The sequence below is a fragment of the Triturus cristatus genome, chromosome 6 (assembly GCF_964204655.1).
Source record: "Triturus cristatus chromosome 6, aTriCri1.1, whole genome shotgun sequence".
NCBI classification, from domain to species: Eukaryota; Metazoa; Chordata; class Amphibia; order Caudata; family Salamandridae; genus Triturus; species Triturus cristatus.
Window position 1 is genome coordinate 267,944,042 of NC_140589.1, and position 7,064 is coordinate 267,951,105.

The window sequence follows — 7,064 nt, forward strand, 5'->3', positions numbered from 1 at the left end:
ATTTGAATAAAGGAGCGCCTTTCCAAAGGATAGCCAGAGCCGCAATCGCCCTCCCGATCCAGGTACGTTCCTGGTAGCTATTAACAAATTAGAAATGGGGGGGAAATTAGGGACAGGGTGGAGCGCCGGGGGCCCTGGTTCAATTTCGCACCAGCCGCCGACTCGAGTTCTCGCGTTGACATTGACCTATCGTTTTTATTCCAAATGCTTGTGACTGGGAAAACAAGCAAAACAGAAAGCAGCTCCGGGCTGGGGAGGAGACCTGGGAGGGCGAGGGCTGCCCGCGCATGCGCAGTACCTGTCACTTTCGCCTGCAGCCGGTGTGGGAGCTGAAGTCCCGGGTCCCAGGAGGGGGCCCGGGTGAAGAGCGGCAGATAGCCGTGCGGGGCTCCCATGCATAAGGAGAGAGCCCCGCGTCGTGCTGGCAGTAGTGGAGTTGGAGTGCTCCGGAAGCCGCCGTTCAGAAGGATTCCCCCGCAGACCGGGTGAGTGGGATTCTCCATATGTCGAAAGTGAAACTAAATGCTGGCTTGCGAGGGAAGAGGGACAGGAGATGTGCACGCCGCGTGGCTGTAGGCGCGTACACCAACTCAAATCTGCCAAAAGCCTGCGCGTGCACATCTCCTGTCCCCCTTCCGAGGCAAGTCAGCAACAATAGATCTCGCTGGCTACAGCAGCGCTTCGCGCTGCGTTCGCCAGGCGAGACCTAAAAAGGACACGGATACACCAAAATCCATGGGGGCCTTACAGTCTCACCCGCCCAGACGCTCCTTTCGCCGCTCATCCTTTCGGAGTGCATCCAGAGGCTACTCCTCAGACACAGCATCCACATCGTACAAGTCCCCTACTCAGACAAAAGGTTACCAAAGAGGCGGCTACAGGAGTAACAACAACAAGGGCAGAGGCAAAACAAACCACACCCGTTCTGCCACACCTACTACCCAATGACTTCCCCCCCCCCCCCCCCCCCCTGCTCCCCCCAGGCCATTCCACTCCAGTCGGGGGAAGACTCACAAATTTCCTTCATGTCTGGGAGACCATCATCTCAGACAAATGGGTGACTCAAATAATCCGGTCAGGATACTGCCTGAAATTAACATCTACCCCCCCCCAAACATTCCACCCAGGCAACACCCAATGTCACAAGAACATTCCACATTGCTAAAGCAGGAGGTAATCTCCCTCCTACAAAAACGGGCAATAGAACACGTTCCTGTCAATCAACAAAATTTGGGGGTTTACTCCCTATATTGTCTAATACCAAAAAGGGACGAGACTCTACGACCTATTCTAGATCTCCGGCCCCTAAACACCCCGGCTAACTGTATCTGTTCCAGTCTATCTTATTTAGATACAACACACATGGGTTTCTTCACTGTTGTTACTACGCTCCATCTTTCCCTGCTGGCGAAAAACAATCTGAGGATGGAGCCGAAGCCCATGCGCAATACGATCCAAAGGAGGAGTCACCGACCTTGTGACTTACAAAGACTTTCCAAGAGGAAAAACAAACTGCAAACATCCGGGCCCAACACCAGATGACGATCTATGCAAAAGTGTGTAGATCTGCAGCTCTACATGCCAAGAACAGATGCATACTAGTAAGTAGCATATTCCTTCTAACACAATCATGACTGAATCACTTCCGTAAGTGGGTTTTATAAGGGACGGAGGGTGGAAGAAATAAAAATGTTTGTCTGTGGGCGATTATGTAGAAGTTTGCAGAAGGGAGTCAGCCTGTTTCTATGGTGGTGTTTGCCAGAGATGTGCAATCGAAGGGCGCCCTTCACTGTGGCTTTTAATAAAATGCCCAGGCATAAATTGTCAGTAATATGTGAAGGGGTCTAATATAGTGTTAGAGGGGTGCGGGTGTGTTTGTGGAGCTTTTTTGAGCGCCCTTGGTCCTAAACCGGAAGAGACCGCCTGCTGCTCCGGAAAGCGTCGCCAAGCCGCAAAGGAGCCGTTTCACCAGGGAGTGTGTGCCGAGGCTTCAGTTTGCTCGCTGTGATCGGCACAGGTGCCCCGTGAATTGAGTGGCTGACCCGGGAGAACCGTTTCTGGCACTGAATTGCAGGCTCTACCTGTAAGAACACAGCGTGGGCCGCCAGGTGCCAGTGATCATATCCTGGTCGGGGAGAGCATCTTCTCGCAGTCACGATCAGCCGGAGAAGGGGCACAACAGAGGCGGTAGCGGCCCGTTAGCTTCCACGAGGTGGCGTGTCAGAAAAGAATATTTTTCGTTTTTGTGTGCGGACGCCAAATGGATTCCCATGGCACAATGTTATCACGGGCCACTCCTGAAATAAACTCGCGCAATTAATGTCTGGGAGTAAAGGCCGCAGATGTAATCACAGTTGCTAGTTGTAATAACATAAAAGCAGGGGTGCGCGCCGGCAAACACGCGAGTGGGACAACAAAAGTGAAAGCAGGGGTTCGCGAAAGCAGGGGTGCGCGCGCACCCGACGGCGGAAAAAGTGAAAGCTCCAGATGGCGCCTCGGGCGCTGAGAGCTGCCGGCTGCGTGTGTGCACGTTCGCATGAACGCAAGCGCTAGGCCAGCCAGCAGCGCTTTGAAAACTCACCTCCAAAATGTCTCTCAGAGCCAGTGCATGCGCTGGGCTCAGTGAGACCTAAAAAGGACACCGAGACTGCTAAGTCCATGGGAGCGTTACAGTCTCCACAAACACGTGGCTCTTTTCGTCGCTCCTTCTATAGAGGAGCCTCCAAAAACATGGGCGCAGACACCATCTTCATTTAAAGCCACTACACAAACATCCCCCAGTAGAGGATATTTTAGAGGCGGATACAGAGGAAACAACAATAAAGGAAGAGATCGAGGTAATAACACTCGCACCTCCCCCGCCACACAACAGTGACTTTCCTCCGCTCCCCCCAGACCATTCCACTCCGGTCGGGGGCAGGTTAACACAGTTCCTACCTGTCTGGAATTCCATCACAACAGACAGGTGGATAAAACAAATTATCTAGTATGGTTACTGCCTGGAACTTACAGCTACCCCCCACACATACCACCCAAACAGCGTCCAATGTCTGCAGACCATCTTACGCTCCTCAAACAAGAGGTTCTCTCACTGCTTCAAAAGCACGCAATAGAGCCAGTTCCCTTTCCCTTCGAGCATCAAGGAACAGGGGTCTACTCACTGTACTTCCTAATACCCAAAAAGAACTTGACTCAGAGACCAATACTTTACCTCAGACCCCTAAATCTGTATATACACTCAGATCATTTCCATACGATCAATCTTCAACAAGTGCTCCCGCTGCTGCAACAAGGCGATTTCCTTGCCACACTAGATCTCCAGGACGCCTACTTCCACATTCCCATACATCCTGCTCACAGGAAGTACCTAAGGTTTGTAGTGGACAGACAACACTACCAGTTCAGAGTCCTTCCATTCGGAGTGACCACCGCACCCAGAGTATTCATGAAATGTCTTGCGGTAGTAGCAGCACATCTCAGAAGACAACAAATTCATGTCTTCCCATATCTAGACGACTGGCTAATAAAAGCCAAGTCATTCGACCAATGTGTTCTACACATTCACCAAACCATCCAAATGTTACACAACTTGGGGTTCACGATCAACTACACCAAGTCGCATCTCCAGTCCTCTCATACACCAATATCTATGAGCCACAAACACCTCCACAGCGTTAGCATATCCCAGTCCAGCCAGGATAGCCAGTATACAAACTCTTATCACAAAATTTCAAAACCAACACTCTCTTCAAGCCAGAGTGTTCATGCAACTCATATGCATGATGGCATCTTGCATCTTCATTGTGCCTATGCAAGACTTCAAATGTGTCCCTTACAGGAATGTCTAGCGCGTCAGTGGAACCAAGCTCAAGGACAACTTACAGATCTGGTGTTGGTGGACAGCCGCACACATCGCTCTCTAAAGTGGTGGAACATAAACTTGTCCAAAGGGCGGCCGTTCCTCGAGCCTCTTCCACAGATAGTGCTGACGACAGACTTATCACTCACAGGATGGGGAGCCATCTCCTCGGACACACAATTCTGGGCAAATGGCTCCACTATGTAAGTACAGCGCTCCACTATATTTCGACTTACAACTAATGCGCCCCCCTTTTTTAGCCATTACACCGCTACTAGCATTTTGTCACTTCATCAGTTTGTGTTTCAGAGCCAGCACCTCGGCCTGGACTCCCATGAGGCATGCTATTACGCGCCGCTTAGTAAGCACCTCTTTCTCCTTCCTTGTTCCTTCGTACCACAACTTCATGCTAAGACAATTTAGCATGCATGCTAAGTAACACACGCCCTCACGACTCTGTTTGAGAGCGAGAATACCCACGGCGAATGATTGATGAGAGTGGGTCGGCATGAGTTTTCCACAGGTACAATTTATATCCTGCGGATTTATCTTTATGCATTGGTACTAAATGGGATATTTTACACTCATTACAATTTATGGCTATGAATGGGTCATAATTGAGTTATCAAGTAACAGAAATGGCTACTGAATTATCGATGCACCTTGATCGTTGTATGCTCTGATCATATGAGTCAATGATCGCACTCCGCTGGGAGCACAAGGAGCATTTTCAACATCAAATACACTGTATTACATACGTACCATCGCGTTTGTGAGAAGTTGGCCTGATGTATGATGTCACTAGTTCTAGTGTACACCTTGTATCAGTCCAAACAACCCTTATGGTGATTGGTTGTAAAGTCAACCTTATAGACCAGCTATCCTAGTGGTAGCATGGACAAGAGCAGTCTTAGGCTAAACTCTGAATGGCATGTGAAGCCAGCTGTTATACCATTTGTAACCCCTTGAATACCAAATGAAAGGACACCACAACAGATATATATAAAATAAAGTGTATTTATTCTAGTCAAACAGTCAGCACTCTTTATGAGATTCGAGGTAAGTACAACACAGTCTTATTCAAGCATACATTAAGTCACACAGGTAAGTAGTACAGTTAGGCCCTAGGGGCCACGCAAACCATATACTAAGTAAGTGGTATAAGGACCACTGTCACGGAAATAAGATAGGCCTAGGCCTAGGGAATCGCTGGGGCTACACTACACTACCAAAGGTGAGGAAGTGGGAGGCCCACGGGATTCAGGTGCAGAGTGGAAACACTCACGCGTAATGCGTATAATCAATAGAAATAGTACAGTTTAGAATTAATAAGATTTAGGACACTTCTGGAGTAGCTAGGAAGTCGAGACTGGACAACTAGACACTAGGATAGTCAATACCCTGATGAGCACCGGAGTACCCAAGTTACCTAGCCCACGGGCTGCGGGTGCATAGGTGTGAAGTTGCGTCGGGTTTCGTCGTCGACTCCTATGGATGCCTGAAGGAAAGATGCTGACAGGCAGTCAGTGAAGAGTGTCCGGTGGATCCCAAGGCTGGGATCAAGAAGGAAGGATACCTGCAAGCAGAAGGGACAGAGTCTGGGTCACTAGCCAGTGACCACGTGGAACCAGGAAGGAACCAGGCGATGTCGAGAGTTTGCAGGTGAAGAGGTGAAGCTTGTTGCAGCAGCCACGGGTACCAGGAGACGTCGAGGACGACCAGGACCAGGAGGCGAGCTGTCCCACGAAGGCTCTTGCTGTCGGCGGCGTCGAAGTCGAACTAGGACTCACCAAGCCTTGGCAAGCGGAACCCACGAAGAATGGAGGACTTGCTTCTGGTGCAGACCAGGAAGGTCTGGGGTGCTTCTCTTTTTCAGAAGAGCAGGAGCCAGTCTGGAGGAGCCAAACCAGCAGTGGAAAGTTGAAGGTGTGTCGTCGCAAAGGTTACTAGCCAACGGGCCAGTGACCGGACAGACGCGGCATGCAGGAAAATGCAGAAGGCCCCCACGCAGGACTCGTGGAGTGTGGGGGGCTGATCTTCGGTGCAGATGGTGCTTGGGGTTGGGGCTTCTCTATCCCCGGTGCACAACTTCGAGGGTGCCTCAGAAGCTGCGCTGGAAGATACTCGCCACTTTTCCCAGGTAGCCGGTCCCACGTCTCTCGTCGCCTCCACGGCTCTCAGCTCGGCTGTGGATGTGGATCAGGGTCGGAGAAGTCTGGAAGTCAAGGTTCTGGTCGGGCTCTGCAGTCGGTCCCTCGTAGAACTTCAGCAAAGCAAAGGGTAAGTCTCTTGATGGTGCCTGTTTGCACAGGGTAGCCACTCCTTGGCCACAAGGGAGATTCTTCAGTCCTCTTCTTTCGTCGAAGGTCGAAGGTCCAGAGTTTGTGTTCAAGTTGCAGGTTCAGGATAATCTAATCTCCTGGGGCCCAGCTACCACACTTATACTAATCTGGGGGGCTGGGTTGCCTGCTAGGTCACGCCTTCTGGGTGGGACCTGGGAGGGGGGTGGTTACACCCCCTTCCCTTTGTCCAGTTTCGCGCCAGGACTGGGGCTGGAGTGCCCCAGCACCGGTTTGAACTGGACTATGCATGGGACACCTTGTGTGCCCCAGGCAGTGTCTCGTTTCTTTCATCCCTCCCTGCCCCAATACACTAAGGCCTGTCTGGGGTGGTGCTCGCACCTCCCAAGGCAGGAAACCTATTGTCCAAGCCTCCCGTGCCGGGATCACTCCCAGCAGCAGGAGGTCAGACTTGTGTCGTGGCAGCAGCATCCATTTTGTGATGCTGGGGCTCTGGTTAACTTTAACCGGGTAAGTAGGTTTCAACATGTCTTCTCCCTCTAGAAGGGAGGGATAATATCCTCATCCCCAGAAATGCGATGGGGGTATTATTCCAAAGTGTTAGACACCTTACACGACATGTTTTGATAAAGCCAAACCATAGTTACCATAACCGTTTAAGATTATAAGGCACTTTAAGAGTATATGGTAGGCTATATCATAGAACAGCTATAAGGACATGGTTCCGAAAGCTGCAGACAGGCTCAGCTCATGCTAGAGCACCATCTCACATGTTACCAAGCACTCTGCCTCCAGGATTGTTAAGGCCTTCCATAGGAGTGGCTGATAGGTACACATGTGTCTATATGTAAGGTAGGTATAGGAATACTACACCTAAGCAAGGAGTGATTACACGACCTTGCCCC